The following is a 19,471-nucleotide window of genomic DNA, read 5'->3' as shown; positions in this document are numbered from 1 at the left end:
AATTTTTTTGTCGAGCGAAATTCCCCAGTGCTGCTTTGAACAGTCGCGAGAAATCGTTCTTTTTCTTGAAACACAACTCGCGCAAACAGAGACAACGCGCTTTAGCTCGTTGACTCTGAGGAGACAAAGTAAACAATGACCACCTTGCCGACAAAGTGGGGCTCTGGTCCTGTATTCTTTAAAATTAATACCACGCGCTTCCCTGGGTTTCGGGCAGCAAGAGGACAACACGAAAAACACTCGATAACGCCGGTGCGCTAGTTTTGGTTCCTGCCGTTTCGTTATATTTTATTTTCAGTGATTTAGCTCCCACACACAGACTGCTTCAAAAAATTTAATTTTGTGGCCGCGATACCGTGCCTCTGAATTAACAACTAGCTGAAACGCTAGAAATATAGAGAGCTGCTGTCTTTATATAAAGATGGAGATGTTTACCTGGCTGACGGCCAGGCATACATATACCGCATATCTCATTTTTTAAACGAAAAAACGAACTAATCGGGAGCAAGAAGTGCAGACAATGCAAACATCCGGGCAGCGCTAAACCGACCTGGTAGCGCATATGATCTGTAAACACTAAATTAATTAAATTATTTTGTTTTACGTGCCAAAATCACGATGAGGCACGCCGCAGTGCGGGACTCAACAATAATTTCGATCACCTGGGGTTCTTTAACGTGCACCTAAATCTCAGTACACAGGTGTTTCCGCATTTCGCCTCCATCGATATACGGCCGCTGTGGCCGGCATTCCATCACAGAAATATGATCCATAGACGGGCCTTATTGTGGGGAAGTAATATATGATAAGCGCTTTTCATTGAAAGAATTTAGCGCGTAAACCGCCATCATTGGAGGAAAACGTCATCTCCGAGGACCACACATTCAGTGCCCAGATGCTAACTCTTGACTTCCGAGGAAATGTCAAGCAGTTGCAATACACGAGCTCCCAGTACCAGTTCTATAACGTCGCGGCAGGGAACCGTGAGGCTTTCTTCTTGTGCGTAGTATGCGGCGACAGTGACCGACTGTGATTCTATGTCTGTGCTCCTTTCTTTATCTCTACTCTGTTATCACTTTACCTCCCTCTCCCCTCTCTCCCCAGCGTAGGGTAGCAAACCGGCTCTTCCCCTCTGGTTAACCTCCCTGCCTTTCCCTTTCCTTTGTCTGTCTCGCTCTCTTTTATTTTCATGTGTTCAGAGCAATAGCACGTCAATACCACGTAGGACAAAATAACTAGCTTGTTCTTGGGCGACTCGGTGTTCGCGGTCTGCTTTTTCCTTTCAATTTTTTTCTTTTTATGAATTTTTGCGCTACAACAATCAAGTCCTACACATAGTAACAAACACGTGATATTACCATTTCACGCATCTAAAGTCATCAGGAACCAAACGGAATTTCATGAACTTATAGGGTTTCCACTATATATCGCAGGTTATGATCAGACGCGATGCCATAAAATATGGAGCTACATCGTTGTAATCACTCGCTTGTTAAAATGTTTTAAAGACCTGCTATATTGCACATCTCGTCAATGCTGACCCGGAATCAGAGCTTTGAAATTCATCAAGTTTGTTTTGTATTTCTTGTGCAAAAAGCTTTGATGCATTTGCTGTCAGAACTTCCAGCGACCCATTTCAACCTCCTAGCAGACTTATTTCCATGTTCAGTTTGAATATACAGGCTGTAAAAGGATTTCTACAGCCTCTGCTACTTGTGCCCGCAATATTTCACTCGCGATATCTACGGCGGTGCAAACCGTCACTACAGGGCTGGTATCAGTTTTTAGCAGCGCCCGAAGAAACACGCTTTTTTGTCCATTTTTTTACCGGTTTGATTTAACACGTCCCTTTTGCCCATTTATTCTCTTGTGAAGCGAGCGCTGCTCGCTCGATCATGCACGCGGAACCAACTCGGAAATGTCATTTTTGATTCGAGTCTGCTGTAAGCCTCTACGCCCTCGTGCCACGTGCACTCACTCACTATTCCAGTTGTCGAATTAGGTTCTCTTTAGATTTTTGTTTTAATTCACAGCATACTTCTTGCGCGTCGTCACCCAATCATTTTCACTCATTCGGACGACTCCCTGCAATACCCTGGCTGTTACTATTTGCTAGCCTTTTCCAACTTGGAGTATACTCTCCCAGGACTATGCGCAACCGTATTTGTCTGTAGATTTTGCTACATTTTCTTATATACTCGTATTTTCGCATGTCTTTTCATCGCTGCTTTCACTTCGCTATGAATACTAATGGCGACGGCGTCTTTAATGTAAGCGTCCGCGTAACAGGCACGTTCTGGTGGCGTGTTCAAGAACAGTCATCATGCTTCCGCCTTTGCACATTTTACTCATGCAGTTTCTAGATTCGCTTTCATTGTCATTTGTAGATCACTTAATACTGCATATGTAGAAGAATAGCCCTTCACTGGTTCTGAGAGGGCAATTATATGTCTTGGGAACTCCAGGTCGCGTCGTGGGAATGGCAAGTTCGTACTAGCAAACCATGCTTCAAACAATGCTTCAAAAAATGTTGAACATCTTTTTCTGCAATGTCCCGGACTTGTTACAGAGCGCAGTTATTCATTCTAAAGCGCTTCATCGTGGAGACGCCCCACATGCTAACTTGCACTACATGTTAATGCAAAAGCACTTCAGTCTGTTTTCCACCATGAACATAAATAAAATCTAAAATAATGTGAACAGCAGATGCTAAAAAGAAAAAAGGAAGTTCGTAGCTGCAACGTGTTTGCTTGAGTCAACTAATGTGTTTTAGATATCATGTAGCGTTTCTGCGTCCATGTTGTTTCGTTGTTTTGTCGTCATTGCTGTTTACTTTTTTTTCATATTTCAGAAAGGCTGCTGGAAATAGTCTATGCGTGTACGCGAAGGATCTCTCTTAGAACGTGAGTCACGTGCGGGCAGTTCATCTTCACTCTCCGTGGCAAACATAAATTATGGTGCTGAGGTGCCTGTATATGTCTTGACCTTTCCTCTGTTTCTTCCTTTCTCCTTTATATCTTGTATTTCTATGTTTCTCTCCCGTCGTTCCTGAAAAATAAGCAGGTGTTGTGCCCCTTCCGGCGACAGTTCGAGCCTGTACCTTGCTTTTTCTTTCCCGTCGATAAATGAAATTGCTTCGTTTTTGTTCGTTTATTTAACTTACAGAAATATTGCTGTCATTACAGTCATTCATTTCTTTCTATTTGTGGAAAAATGGCTAGAACTCGCGGTGTTTGTATAGTATCATGTTTGTCTGTGTGTGTCACTGCATCTGCGAATATACTGGATGGATACACTTTATTGCTTCTCCAGTCCAGATACATGCGCTTCTCTTAGCGCTCTCTCAAAATTTCCGACAGCGAGAACAACAACGAAATCCGTAGCGTATCTCAAAGGTAAAACTAAGTCTTCTGAAAGTACACAAGGATGCCATTTCTAGGAAACCCTTCAGTCTAACAACTTATTTTCGAAGTGTCAAGAACATGTGTGCTCGGCTTCGACACTGCTTCCTTGCTTGGCGTCTCACTTTCTTGGCACGGCGAAGGCGTCACCAAGTTTTCACTTTATATTTCCAGGATATTCCACTGCCGTCTAAGGTTGGTATAAAACTTCATGCGATAACTGATAGAACAGCGCTATTGCTTCAGATGTACGGGCACTGCGTGCTGAAGCTTCCACAGTATTGATTGTTTTTGGTGAAGTCTGAAAATAGCAACAGTCGGAGTATAATTGATCAGATCAAATTAACTGCGGAGCCATGCGAGAGATTATACCAGGTTTGACATGACACCTGGTGGAGTGTTCGTTCATTTAGTAACTGTTAGTCGAACCACCCAGGCTAGCCTGTCCACGTTTCTCTTATTGAAGCATCTCTCTCTCTCTCTCTCTTTCTTTATCTCTCTCTCTCTCTCTCTCTCTCTAGTAACAGTTGAACAACATGAACGTCGACATCAGAGCCGGCAACCCTAAAACACAGTTTAAAAAAACAGGAGGCTACTCATTTCTTCGTGTGAAACGCATACACAAACACCATATACTGAAAGGTTCTAACTCCACATGAAATAAAGAAATTGGCGATTTCCACACTACATTTGGTCCTACCCGCCCTTCAATGCCTAAAGGAAAGTTATTTCACAACCTGAAAGCAGCAAGAGGCTTGCTACAAGTGTGTGCGAAACAGATTCTGTTGGACGACCAAACTTTGGCAGTGTGTGCGGAGTTCTGACACCTTTTACTCTCACGTCTCGGCTACAGTGAACTCAACGAGGTCAACGTCGAGCAGATGTCGTCCCAAACTGCCAGAGACAAACCTCACGTGCAACACACACATTAATCAGCCAATCAACCGACCGTTAAAAAAACAGACGCACGTAATTTTTAACAACACAAAAAAATAAATAATGCTAACCAGAAGAATCGTCCTATTAAACACTCGCGTTAATTAATAAAACGTCATGTCTGCTCGGCAATATCAATAACATCGGAATTGGGAATTTTATAATAAAGCAACATAGAACAAACTATTTTTTACAAACCCTGAGCTACAACGTAGCTATGCAGTTACATCAGCTTGAGAAATGTACGAGTAATGACGTGGCACTATCATAAAGGCAACTATGGGACATTTTTGAATGCGATAAATTTCACTAGCCTTTTCTGTACTCATAAATTTACTTGAGTTTGTATCTGTTCAAAATGTGCTCTTCGCATGCAGATTGAACTTTTAATGAGTCTAATGTACGTGCCTTTTTATCTTTACTGTTAACCTTTAATTTCTACAATTAGGATACGGTTTGGCACAACAGCAACGAAAGGAACCAACAATACCCCCCCCCCCACAAAAGAAAACACTTAATACCACTCTTCATCGCAAAGCGGATTACGAGTCCGCACTTAACTAGCATTAACTAGTGTATACTTGTATTACTGGCATTATCAAAAACAGTTTTGCCACCAAAACAAATAACATCCCGACTCGTCTATAATACAGGTGCTCAAAAACTTGCCCACACCGAAGCTGTGCCTAAAGCAAAGTAACGGAGTGTATGGTACCGTCTACGCTCCAAAATTCAGATAAAATGGAGAGCTTCAACCTTCATCAATACGATATCTTCGTAATGGTGCATAAAAACGCCACAAGGAAGTCATTGCTCTTGAAACTTGATAAAACATCACGGCTTTCTTTTTTTTTACTTTAGCCTTGGCTGTAAGTGTCGACAAAGAGTGCACAGAATCTATAGCCCAGCAAACACGCACTCAAGCCCTTCAGTACAAGTATTTCACCGATAGCATGCAGATGGCCTACCGTCATGACGAATGGGTCGAGCGACAGTGCTCCGATGTCAGTATACTGATGCTTGGACAGAACTGGTTTACTCATGCAATAGGAATACCTGCTCAGAAAATAAAGTGAAATACTTGTGCTTACCAGCTGTCATTAGGAAACCTGAAAAACTTCACAGAACTGGAATTCCCGGTGTTAAAACAGCACAGAGCGGCGCAACACATGTGCTGCCCCGTTTTAGCCATCTTCATCTAATGCTTGGTTGACCTGGTTCCCTGCGTCTTCCGTTCCTTGCACGCCAGGACGAGCTTCTCTGTCTTATCTTTCCCACATTCACACCTGGGATGACAACGGAAGCAGATGACCAAGCGCGATCCGGCTTTTGATATCGCTGAGCGAGTGGCAAGGGTGAGCGGAGGTAAGCTCGACAGACACACGAAGTCAACCACTTCCGTGCTTCGCCCGATTTAAAATTCACAAAAACCACTTCGAGCGCGCATGTTCCTTGAAAAAGAACTAGCATTCGCCTAGCGGGGGTTGGTTACACTACCAGCGTTATGCTTAAACTTAGTTCTCTAGAAAATCTTTGCGTAGTAAAAGATGGCTGGGGCTTATCTTGCAACTTTTCTTGCTGGAGCTTATCTATCAGTACTCTTGCATAGTTTCGAAGGGCCGTTTTGGAATCGCTGACAATGCAGTGTGATTTGGTAGAGGCGTAGGCCAAAGCGATGGCCACTTCTTTTCCTTCTTCGTGCTGAGTGATGAGTTTTGATGTGGTCACGGTGAGGCGCTACTGCGAGCCCGCGACTACGGTGGCCGCCATGGCGTTCTATTTGAAGTATTCCGCTGTGTCCACGTAGGCTGCGTCTGCGGCTTGATCACAGCGCCTTTGTAGTCGTTTAGCTCTGTCTGCAGGTCGCTCCTGATTCTGTTCATGATGCACATTGCAAGGTACGGGCGGGATAACTGGCTGAGCGCGAATGTTCGGAGGGACGGGTACTTTTGGCCCGAATTTGGTGGTGTAGGTTATGGCTAGGGTGCCTAGAATGTGCCTACCCCTGGTGGAATTGGCGAGTCGTTCGTATTTGCTAATACTCTGAGCTCCAATAAGCTCGTCTATGGTGTTGTGAATGCCGAGGGCGTCCAGTTTCCCGTTACAGGTGGAAATGGGAATATGTAGAGCTTGTTTATAGGCCCTATTGATTATGGAATTGAGTTTCAGCTTGCCAGTTGCACTGATGCTAAGGTACGGGGCGACATAGGTGATCCTGCTAAGGGCGTATGTGTTTACTAGGCGTATCAGGTTTTCTTTCATGCCATGATATAGATTTGTGATGCGTGCATGAGGCGAGTGGTTTGGTGTACACGAGTATCTAAACGCTCGTGCATCTCCGTGTGTCTGCCGTTTTGTTGGAGCATGCGGAGTTGTATCTGGGGAGGGGGGGGGACGAGGGTCTGGACGTCAACCTTCCCAATTAGGCTTTTATAGAAGGAGCTCCGATTTCTGTGCGGAGCACTACAGGCCGCGCGGTTCTACATGTGCAACAACCTCGTTGATAGCTTGCTGCAGTGTGTCTTGGATGTCCCCGTCACGGCCCCCGGTGACCCATAGGGTGATGTCGTCTGCGTAGGGGCTGCGGCGTGACTCCGCTGCCGAACTCAATAATTGGCGACTGCAGCCCTCCTATGCTGATCTCGGCCGTGAAACCTGTAAGAAAATTTTTGACGTAGTTATAGGTTCGGTGTACAACCTGTAGTTGTGCCAGTTGGGTCAGTATGGTCCCATGCGTGACGTTATAGAAGCCTTTGGTTAGGCCTAGCCCCAAGTCGGCACTGGTGTCCAGCCTGGAGCTTTTATCGCCGTCGATAATTTGGTGCTTGAGCTGAATCATGATATCTTGAGCAGAAAGTTTAGCGCGGAAGCCAACCATGGTATTTGAGAAGAGATCGTTGTCATTCATATGTTTGTGTAAGCCTCTGAGGATTGCGTTTTCGAGGACTTTTCCGACACATGAAGCAAGGGAGACAGGACGGAGGTTTTCGAGTGGGAGGCGCTTCCCAGGTTTGGGAATCATAATAATTTTCGCTTCTTTCCATGCTGAGGGGAGGTGCCAGTTTCCCAGTACGCGTTAAAATAAGCCGTGAGGGATAGTATAGAGTCCTCATCTAGGTTGCGAAGCATTTTATTAGTAATGCCCTCAAGTCCCAGGGCCGAGTTAGGGCAGAGTGCGAGGATGGCTTCACGTGCTCCTGCTGCTTGTACGGGCGCGGACAGATGGTCGTCAGCGTTGCCAGTGCATGCTGGAGCGGATGTAGTAGGTTGTGGTCCTACGCAGCGGTTTATCAGCTCTTGAAGAACTTGTGTGTCTATGCCCGGATGGGTATGAATAATCTTTTTCAAGTAGTGCTGTTGTGCTTTCTCGCCGTCGGCCGAATCAGAGAGGCTACGAAGGATATTTCGCGTTTTAGACAGGTTTGGTTGACGCTCCAGGCTGTCGCATGTGCTGTGTCAATTTTGACTAGTAAGTTGTTGTGCACACTCTTCGATGTGAAGGGTGAGCGTGGTAATACGCTTCCTGAGCATTCGGTTGAGCTTGTGTTTGTATCTGCGTTGCAGACAGGCGAGAGCTTCCCAAATATGAGTAACTTGTTATCTGCCTCCTGTAGATTGGCGTCCTGTGGCACCAATGTTGTGGCTTCGCTCGCATCTTGCAGCAAGGATGCGACCCAATCTTCCAAAGGGGGTTGAGTACCGGAGAAAGAGGTGAGGGCTCTGGCCTGTCGGAAAGTGTCCCAATTCGTTATGCGGAGTTGACGGCCCTTGGGCTTTCGCGGGCACGCTCGAACTGTTGTTTGGATTAAATAGTGGTCACTGCCCAAGTTGTCGTGTGGGTTGATCCAGTCTGCCTGTGGAATTTGTTTTGCGAATGTTAGGTGTTGAGCTAGAGTCGCGACCATGTCTTGAAGCGCTTTGTGCGTGTCCTCAATTTTTTCCTATCACGGTAGTTCTCTTGCCGCAAAGGTTTGCTTAATTAATAATAATAATAATGAGGGCCTCACAGTACACATTTCTTTCTGGAGTATACGCTGGAGGTGCGTCTTGCACTTTAACTGCGGTCGTTGTACGGGTGGCGTTTACTTTCTGCTGCATCGGTGTTGAATCTGGTCCGCTCCGGGAGTGGCTGCGTCCCTGTGACTAACTGCGATCTCAGGAGCAGCTACGTCCACGAGACCCACTGCGTCCTCGTGAGTTGCTGCGTTCGGGAAGCTGCGGTTGGGGCGTCGACTTAGCGCTGGCAGAGCTGAGTCTCTGTTTGCAGAAGTTTATGACCCGGTCTCCTGGTCCGCTCTTTGTTGTTCCTGTTGTACGTGTTCTCACCGTCGTTGGATTACGAGGTGTGGTGTCTGGAAGCGGCGGTGGCAGGCCTTATAGCCAGTCGGGTGGTCCTTGCTGCACAAAACGCAAGAAGGGCGACAGGGGTGATCAGCCGGTGGATTAACTGTGTCACAGCTCTTTCATTCTTCGGGGTCGGAGTGCGGCATACATCGGCTCTGTCGCCGATGGTGCCCCAGATATCGCAGACCTCGATGCGCTTCTTATGTATGTGTATTCTGCTCCGCGGTAGTGGACATGATATGGTACTTGCTTTCCGTCGAATACGATGAGCACTGAATTATTATTTCCCACGTGTCGGGCCTGCAGAATTGTAGGGTTCTCCTGGTAAATGAAACTGTTGGTAATGTCTTCTTCCATGTTATATGAAGGGATAATATGTATAACTTATTTGGTTGTGTCCTCCGGCGGTATGGTATGGTATGGTAAAACTTTAATGAAGTACTGCCGATCGTGAGTCTTCACGAAGTGGGCCACTCCCACGTGGGAACCGGAAGGCCGAGCCTCTCGGCCGCATCGTGGGCCTGCTGGACAGCCCAGAGTTGGTAAGCCAGAAGAGGGCTTCGGAGCACCGCCTCCCATCTGGCCGAGCTGTTATCGATGATAGAGCGTGACTGGGCACAACGCCAGAGCATGGGGTCTAACGTGGCTATTTCACCACAATCGTGGCAGGCAGCATTGGTGTAAGTATCCGGATAGATTTAATGTAAGAGCGACGGATTGGTATACGTATTTGTAGTAGATGGAGCGTTAATGCTTGAGCTCTATAGAGCCGCGGATGAGGAACAAAGTAGCCTCTACGGCTGAGATGGTAGTGTTTCGTAATCTCGTTGTAGGTGGAAGGCGTGTCCCTGTTCTCCGGGGAGTCGGCTTCCGATTAGTCGATGGTAGCACGGTGGGCAAGTTCACGCGCAGCCCGTGAGCCCACTCGTTCAGGTTGGGAGGAGCACCCTTTATCTGACCCTGATGTGCGGGAAACCAATAAATGAAGTGGTGCGTGATTGCCTTGCCCCGAAGAAGTCTGAGGGCCTGTTTGGAAACGGTGCCTTTTTCAAATGCTCTTACTGCAGACCTTAAATCACTGTAGATGACATCCCGTGAGCTATCCAGCAGGACTAGTGCAATAGTCATTTGTTCCGCTATTTCGGATTCCCTCGCCCGAACCGAGAGCATTGGCGATTCCTTGCCGACCATCGACAGTGACGATGGTGAACGTCTGACGTCCCTTACAAGAAGCGGCATCTACAAAGCTGACCTGTCGCTGATCACTGTGTATTTGCCAAAGGAGGTTGAACGGCCCTTGCCCTTCTTCTACCGCGATTATGATCCGGGTGCATGTTCCAGGGCATGGACGCGACCGTAATGTTGTCACGAATCGACGCAGGAACGTTAAAGAACTCCTCCGCTAGTCTATCGGGGCGAGTTCCTGCAAGATGGATCTCCCAGCCTTCGTTCTAGTTAGGCGAGTTAGCTGTGCGTGCTCCTGGGCCTCTGATATCCCTTGCAGAGTATTATGAATGCCAAGCTGCATTAAGCGCTCTGTACAAGTGCATACGGATAACCCGAGAACCCGCTTAGTAATCTTCCTAAGCTGTGCATTCAATTTATCCCGCTCTACCCGTTTGCATCGATGCATGGCTGCCATGTATGTAAAGTGGCATAGAACGCAGGCATGCATTAGTCGAATGAGGTTATCCTCCTTGAGTCCATGATGGCGATTTTATACTCTCCAAACTAGACGAACAGCACTTTCAGTTTTAGCAATTAGCTTGCCTATAGTCTTGCCATTTGTACTCCCTGACTCTACGATCATGCCCAAGACCTTGATTGAATCGACTCTGGGCATGCGGCAACCATTTCTTCTATATAGGTTAATGTATCTGTCTTCTAACGATGTCCACCCCTTCGGCCTTGGAGCGCGTTTCTTGGGACTCTATGCAGTAAGAGTTCCGACTTCAAGGGGGAGCATCTGAGACCGGTGTGTTCGAGATAGGTTTTGATTGTGTCTATGGCCTCCTGTAAGGCTCCCTCAACCTTACTGTCATTGCCTCCTGTGCACCATACAGTTATATCGTCAGCATGCATAGTGTGTTTGATGCCTTCAATCTCGAGAAGCTTTCTGCTAAGGTCGTCCATGGCTATGTTGAATAAACAGAGGGAAATGACTGACCCCTGTGGAGTGCCCCTCTCACCAAGTTCCAGCAGTTGTGATTCGAGATCGGCCACCCGGAGGGTAGCCTTCCTATCCGAGAAGAACGATCTAACGTAGTTGTAAAATCTCTCACCCAGACTGATCCGAGATATCGAAGCTAGCATATGCAAAGGTAGAAATTTGTCGAAGGCCTTATCAAGATCAAGTCCCAAAACGGCCCGAGTGTCGCTAGAGTCGCTGTCTATGATTTAATGGTTAATCAATTTCATGGTAACATGTGTGGATAGGCCTGCTCTGAATCCTATCATACTATGGGGGTAAATGTCGTTATTCGCCAGGAACCGGGAGAGTCGATTCAGAACCGCGTGCTCCGCTACCTTACCCACATAGGATGTAAGCGAGATGGGCCTCAAGTTGTCAACGCTAGGTGTTTTGCCAGGTTTGGGGATGAGTACTCCGGTGGTGTGGCGTATGCTGTGGCAGCGTAGCAGACTGTCCGATGTGGAGACTGTGGATGCGGCAGTATTTTTCGTCGTTAGACATGACTGGCGTGATAACTACAATGACGTTATTATACGTGCATGAGCTGTATATGATGTCCTCTGCTTTTTTGATTGTAATGCACGAGATCTGTAGTATTTAGTTGCATATCTGAGCGTCTCCTAGTTTGGACACGTTGAAACCGCCTCTTGGGCGAATGACGATCTTGATACCGTTCTTTGGAAGTCGTGGTTTCCGTGGGGCGCGTGTGCGGTGTAGGTCGGACTGCCGGGTACTGTCGGTGCATGCGCTTGCTTTTGCATGGAGGGACTCAAGTACGAGTAGAGATGATGCCTGCGTGGAGTGTTGTTGCTTGTGGCGGTGGCTGAAAAGCCGCCCTGCTTCAGGGGTAAGTTCTTTAGGGTTCCGTGCCTTCAACCTATACTACCTCCATAATGAGGGGAGGGGCTGCACTCGCAAGGGGTTACGCGCCTTTGGGCGAAGTCCTCGGGAGCCTGGTTGACGATAGCGACGCCGCACGCCATCGTAGAAGCGTCACACTTGTTTCTCGGCCAGAGGGAGGAGCTGAAGATTTCGTTAGGATTAGCAATCTTATGGTCGTAGAAATGGTTGTCCTGGATTGTTGGCGTCGGGATTGCTCTTGACCGGTAGCCGATCACTTCTGGAAAATGGTTCTGACGTTTGTTTGGGTCCAGTGGTGGTTGTTCGCCCAAAGAGTTTGAAATGTTGTTGTTGTTGTTCTTGTTGCCCCAAAACAGGGCTCGTACACGAAGCCCATACGAGGCGCATGGACTCCGTCAGCGTCGTCGTCTTCGAAGTGCATTGAAGTGTAAGGAAAGTCATACGAAAGTTACAAAAACACGTCCTCGGACTCATTTCAATGTTTGGCCCGCAACTAAGTCAAAGTACAAGAGTGTCTTTGATTTATACCCCCATCGGAATGTGTGAATGATAGTCGGGAATCAGACCTGTGACTTAGCACTCTGCATTAGAACTGTATAACTACTGAGCTTTCGCGGTGGTTCGAAACAATTCATAGGTATATTTTCCGTTGATGCTTTGGTGGAAAAGTGGTGCTCTTTAGTTATCTGTGTCGAGCTACTATGCGGGACGCGACTATTGGTAGACCCGCACGCACTTCCCAATCTCTTCGTCCGAGAGCAGATTACCACGCGCGGTAACTATCGCAACTAACATGATTGGACAGAGCTGCCTCGTACTGACCTATGGGACGGTTGAAGGGCTTCTTTTTAAAGCGTTAGTATCGCTACGGTGCTTCACGCGATTTCCGGGGGCTATCTATCTATCTATCTATCTATCTATCTATCTATCTATCTATCTATCTATCTATCTATCTATCTATCTATCTATCTATCTATCTATCTATCTATCTATCTTGGTCACTGCGTAATCATTGGTTGACTGGTTAGGGCATCGGGCTTCAAAACGAAACATCGGATCAACTTGGGTCACTGTGTACGTGCCATTGTGTACATAGGTGCCGCTCTTTAACGAACCTCTTTCACACCGTCATGGGTCACTGTAGATGTCAGTCTGGGTAAGTACTGCAGTTCAATGAAACACTTTGGCGCCGACGTCGAGCACTTGGTATGTGCTGGACTTCAATGAAGCTCTTTGATGCCTACTTGGGTCACTGGGCCAGTAGGCGTGTGCCGCTCTTCATTGACGAACAAGATGCATTAAGTTTATCCGATGGTGAGCAGAATCAAACCCACCTCACAAGGGTTCCTTAAGGTGAAGCAGCCCGATGCATTAGCAGGCCGCACCACAAGTGCAGTGAGCATTTGCAGCTTTCACTGAACACCTTTCACGTCGACGCTTTGGCAAGCTGTGCCATGAATGCACTGGGTATGTGCCGCTCTTAAATGAACCTCACGCGAACTTCGGTCACCGAGTATGTGCCACTGAGTGTTCGGCCAAGCGAAGGAACTAGTCTCAGCGTTCGTAGGCACCGGCGCGCTCCGCTTTTTGTTTCAGAGGCCTCGCGCGGATTTCTGGGTACTGTCACTAGATGGCGCAGCGTGTCCAGAAATTAGCGCGAGAGAGGCACCCTGTTGCCGCTTGGTGCGTTCATCAGCGTTCGTACTGACCGTCACGCCATGCGTTTTGGAGGCCACGCGCAGGCTTCGCGGCGTAGGCGCTAGATAGCGCCTAGTGTTCTCAGGGAAGCGCGAAAGAGTAATCCCGCTGCAGTACACGCCTCATACGTAACTAGTTTACACGGTCGCAATACGTGTGTCGTTACACTGATTCAATGCTAAACGCATTACTGTCGACAGTCATCGTGAGATAAGTGGCGCCGCCTTCTTTTTTTTTTTTGTACACGTATTCACTTGCCCTACCTGAAAATTACCGTGGCTACCTCCTGTTGGCTCGAACACGCGCATTATTCGCTTCGGGCACGTCTCGTGACTACAGAAAAATACTCCTTCTTTTACTACTTTTTCATTGGAAGAGTGATAGACCGCATTATTCATTCCAGTGTTGCCATATTGATCTCGCAGAGCGCTTTCGCATTTATTATGGGTTTCTTTTCTTCTTGCGCGCTCGACCTTGTCGTGCATTTTCCCAGCTCTTGGTCGATGTACTGCGCGGAACATCGACGCTGGTCACCTCGCGCCCAAGGTCAACGCAGTCGTTGCCACTGCGCACTCCACTGTAGCGAAAGAGTAGGGAAGAGGGAGAGGTTGTTTGCTATACGCACGAAGCAAATTACAAAAGAGCAGCGTGACCGTGACGAGCTCCGCTTCTCCGACGCGGGGGCGACCGCTTCGGCAGCTGCCGGGGACCTGACTTCTTTTTTGTGCGTTGCATGGCGTGTATGATAAAGTGGGCCGTCCACCAGTCACCGTATAAAAGGGCCACGTAGCAACGTATTGCGAAATCTTCCAGGATGTGCTCTGGTCCGGATCGATGGCTGCAGTCAGATTATGCGCACCTGACATGTACAGCCTGGCGGCGAAAGGAGGCGACGCACCCGAAGGTTTCAAGGTCATGTGTCCTCGATTCTTTAGAAGCCATTTTGAGATTTCATGTTCACAGGAGAGGCGCACTGCAACCTGGACCTGATGAGCTTCAAGACGCTGTTCTCGAATTGGTTGACCAAAGATTTCAAAGAACGGTTGCCAATAAGAGATCGCTGATATTGACAGAAGGAAAGAAGACACGTGACATTCCATTTTTTTATTAAATGTATTTAAGGAGAGGTTGGTGCCTTTGTGTGACGCCGGCTACTCCCCTTCTCTTACGTGATCGTTATCGTCGGAATGTTGTCAACAATCATCAAACTGGACAATTAAACACATGAACGAGCGTTCACGTACTAAATCTCAGTTGTCTGGAATGCAGTGTTGGTGTCTGCGTAATGTTGCAACGTAATGTACTGTTGGGGCTGGTGTCACGTTGGTGCCTTTCTTACAATGGGCATTCAGTCATCCGAAACAAACCCTATTATGTAGACTAGCAGTGTGTCATGTATCTTCTTCACTTCCGTACATGTCAGTGGCTATTGCTGGAAACCTTTTCTTGCAAGCTGCATCCAACGAGCTAAGGCAAACGATATTTTCAAGCATTTCAATATGGCGTAACAAAAATCCCCTAATATATGTAAAGTAATTTTGCTTGCCAAGATGAAATTACCAAAAACTAAAGGCGTGAAAGCCCCCTTTGATTACTAAAGGCGCTATAATTGCGGCAAGTTATGTTTTTTTTCCTGACTACACGAAAGGGCTGCACACGCTGTGGACAACTGCGATGATGTTCACCCAAAAACCAACGATTCTCCTTCCACAGATAACGCGCTTCTTATTTTAGCTCGCACCCTCATAATTTTTCCCTTACGAAGCACCACACTGGCGTACAGTGTGATTCACTTGCAGCATAGTGGGAGTATCTTGCAGCCGTAAAAATCGGTGCTCACCAGTGGCTGTTTCGGTTTTATTCTGCAGTGCGCTGCATGGCTTCGTATAGTGCAAAACCCTTTCGTGGTTCCTTCACTGCGTGCAATGTTTACCCGACTGGACAGCAATGGGGCCACAGAACTGAAGGCATCGGGACCCAGGGCTTGAACGTAACTTTCTTTTGCAGCTGCTTTATTCCAGCTGCGCTTATTGAGAGTGACTGAACTGGGCGACGGTCTGGAAATGTCCCGAGCGCAATGCGTGGGCCCGATGTCACGTTGAATGGATTTGCATCTGCTTACGCTACCTCTTACAGCAACAGCGTACGCAACAGTTATATTCTTTCCATAAGAGAAATATTCTCTGCTAAATGATATTTATTAGTGTGAAAACACACAGCCTGCTGCCCGCTTCTCTCTCGCGACACTGTTTCTAGTCTTTCCAACCTGTACCATTTAAACACGTCAGCGAATGAATGTATACGCGTAGGCGTAGATTTATGCTTTACTATACTTTGCGCCAATTTATTACGATCATACACGGTTCTCCCGGCTAAACTGCTGGGTTGTCTGTGGGCGGGAACATTCTTATAAATTATTAACATGTAATGCGTACTTTCTTTCCAGCGCCGTCCGGTGCAAACGCCGAGTGGCCGTCGCGAAGGGTAATGCTGAAAAAATAACTTGAAATTTCATATTTAGAAAATAATTAATGGTGTCGTGTGTGTCTCGGAAGCGCACAAGCCCCCACGGAGGAGACGGTTTAGTGCGGAGTTGTTCTGTACGTACAAATAGCGCCATTTGTTCCTTGAATGAGATAAACTGCTCGTAACCTAATCGTGGCCTGCGTGAGAAAGTGCTTAACCACTGCCCGTAGCAAAATTTTTGGCAGATATAGCACATGTCCCCATCACATATCGAGGTCGTAATTTGCAAACATGAACATCATCCCTTCCCAAGCACCGCGCTGGAAGACGTTTAATCGAACCTTCTGATTTGTAAAAAGTTGAAAGAGTCATTACAGGTAAGGAAGTTTTAGACTAATTGTTGTTAACGAAGTTAAAGTCAATTAGTGTGATATGCCAGGACGTGGTTGTTTTCTCATACAAAATGAGCAAAATAGGAAGACATTAAAGCACAGAAGTTACTGTCTGCGCAAAAACGCACAGCCTACCAAATGACGAGTACAAGTTCCAATGGGCACAAGAGGCCATAATAAATGAAATATTTTTTTTGAATGAAGAACAACAATATTAGTAATAACAGAAAGAAATCAGCAACGGTGACGATTGATTTGTAACGGGGTCGTTAAGACTGTAAAGTGAAATCCATTTACATTTTATGCAATAGATTCAATTCGGTTTCTCCTCCTTAGACATCTTACCATAACGTCTGTCTCATAGAGTTTAAATTCTAATGTTCTAGAAATAATGACCCTTAGAGCCTTGAACACTGCCTGTATTTTATTTAATTGGTTTAAGGAATTGTGTGCCAAATTATGCTCGTCAAATTAAAACCGCTCCATTTGATGAGAAATATTGATAAGGTAACACCTCGCATCGCAGAAAATGCCTTCGTTACACTTGAAACCTAACATATACTGCATATATACTTATAGACGCAAGGAGAGTTTCAACGGTAGTGAACGTGCTAATAGGTGAATGAATAAGTTTTGCGAAAGGTAGTTTCTATGTGTGTGTGTGTGTGATAACTTTATTTGGAATCCGGCGATTGGGAGGCCCGGGCCTGGGGCCGCCTAGATGGCCACTGGGAGCTGCTGCTCCCGTGCGGCTTCCTTGGCTCGCTGGATGGCCCAAAGTTGGTCTTGGAGTTCTGAGCTGAGCAGCACGGCCGACCACCGCGCCCGTAGATTTTCTGGGGAGACTGCCATTTTATTTTGGTATATTTCACATCCCCACAACATGTGTTGAAGGGTGGCTCTAACAGACTTGCATAGCTTGCACATATCGCTCTCGTATATATCGGGGTAGAAAGTTTTTAGTTGCACGGGACTCGTATAAGTTTCTGTTTGTAGTCACCTCCAAGTAACGGACTCAGCTCTGTTCAGTTTAGTGTGAGGCGGTGGTAATACCCGCCTCCGATTTTGATAGAATTTGGTAATATCACTAATTCTTGTTAATACATCTTTTTCTCTCCAGATTTCCTCCTCCGCGTTCTCCTGACCGATGGAAGTCACTCTTTGCTCAGCTCGGCGAGTAAGACCTCGAGCTTCGCGGTGTGCTACCTCGTTGAGGTTGACTGCGGGAATGTCTGGAGTCGTATGCGCTGGGAACCAGATCAATTGCCTGCCGTTCTTCTCTGCATTGGAGAACTTTGCTTCATTGACTCTGATGATGTGCCATGCCTCAGGAGAGATCCTACCCTTTGCATAATTTCTAATGGCCGCTTGAGAATCGCTAATGATGTACTGAGCATTCGTGGAGACCAATGCTAGTGCAATGGCTACCTCCTCTGCGGTCTCGGAATGTTTGGTATTAACTGATACGCTTGTAAGGGGTTTTTGGGTGTGATCTACGATTACTGCTACATAGCTATTTCTGTCTAGGTATTCAGCCGCGTCTACGAAGGTTGCTCTGTCGTCTGACCCAAAGCTTCGGATAATTTTCTCTGCTCTACTCTTGCGTCTGCCGTCATTGTAACCTGGATGCATGTTCTTGGGTATATTTGGTACTAGGAGTTTGTCACGAATTTCTCTCGTTATCGTGCTCTTTTCCCCGTATAGATTGTGATAATTCATTCCTAGTTTGCTTAGTATATGCCGTCCCGTTTTGGTTTTGGTTAGTCGCTCTGCTTGAGATGTTTGTTGTGCTTCTATGAGTTCGTCCAGTGTGTTGTGGAGTCCTAACTTTAGCAAGAGATTCGTGCTCGTACTGATGGGAACCCCTAGCGCTAGTTTGTATGCCTTTTTTATCATGTTGTTAATTTTACGCTTTTCAGCTGCAAACCAATTGTGGAAGGCTGCTATGTATGTGATCTGACTGATTACGAATGATTGTATCAGCCGTATGATACTTTCTTCCTTCATACCTTGGTGCTTGTTAGTAATTCGTTTGATTAATCTCATGGTGTTTGCTACCTTTGTGTCTAACTTCTTTACGGTTTCCGTATTTGTGCCTTTGTTCTCGATTATCAGACCCAGCACTTTGAGCTGGTTGACTATTGGGATATTCCGCCCGTTCTTGGTGTGTAGCTTGATTTCCTCATGAGCCTTGTTTCTGTCGTATCCTTTGGGAGGCCTGCCTCTAAGTGTGGGGCGGTACAATAGAAGTTCAGATTTCTCTGCAGAGCATGTGAGGCCTGTTCCTATGAGGTGTTCCTCTACTGTGTTAATTGCTGTCTGGAGTCGTTGTTCTATTGATCCGTCGCTGCCATCACAGGTCCAGATAGTAATATCGTCCGCGTAGATTGTGTGATTCAGGGACTCTATGTGATTTAATTTTTCGGGGAGTCCCATCAAGACGAGATTAAACAGCATCGGCGAGATGACAGCGCCTTGCGGCGTGCCGGCCCCTCCTATGTCGATCTCGGGCGACTTGAGCCCTAAGACGGAGATGACTGCTTTCCTATCTGATAGGAAGCTCTTGATGTAGTTATACGTCCGTTGCCCTAGTCCTATTCGTTCGATGTTTTCCAATATGGTTGCGTGGTTGGCATTATCGAAAGCTTTTTTAAGATCAAGGCCCAAGATGGCCCTTGTCGAGCGCGTGTTATAATCGATTATCTGATGCTTAAGTTGGAGCATCGCATCTTGTGTCGAAAGATTTTTGCGAAATCCTATCATTGTATCTGGGTATATGGTATTATCCTCTAAGAAGTTGTCTACTCTGTTTAAAATTACATGTTCCATTAATTTTCCGACGCAGGATGTTAGGGAGATTGGTCTGAGGTTGTCTATCTCAAGCTTCTTACCAGGTTTTGGAATAAGCGTTATCGTCGCTTTCTTCCATTGAGCTGGCACTTCTCCTTTTACCCAACACTCGTTTATGTATTCTGTTAGTTTGGCTATCGATTCATCATCCATCCAGGTTCCTGAGAGTTTTGTTGGTTATACCGTCCGGGCCTGGGGCGGATTTGGTGTTTAACTTTTGTAGGGCCGCGCGGATTTCTGCCTCCGTGAGTTCCTCGTCTAATTTTGCGTTTGTATTCCCGTTGTAGCTAGGATAGATGCAAGGGGGTGCCTGTGTTAAGTATTTCTGCTGT

At 46.6% G+C, this 19,471-nt stretch overlaps 1 pseudogene; it reads right to left on the bottom strand.

The window, feature by feature from the left end:
* The window catches only part of LOC142573919 (uncharacterized), a 140,001-nt pseudogene extending 120,742 nt beyond the window's left edge, over positions 1–19,259 (bottom strand).
* Between the last annotated feature and the right edge of the window lie 212 nt (positions 19,260–19,471).

The sequence above is a fragment of the Dermacentor variabilis genome, chromosome 3 (assembly GCF_050947875.1).
Source record: "Dermacentor variabilis isolate Ectoservices chromosome 3, ASM5094787v1, whole genome shotgun sequence".
In the NCBI taxonomy this organism is placed as follows: Eukaryota; Metazoa; Arthropoda; class Arachnida; order Ixodida; family Ixodidae; genus Dermacentor; species Dermacentor variabilis.
This window is presented reverse-complemented; position numbering and strand designations above follow the sequence as displayed.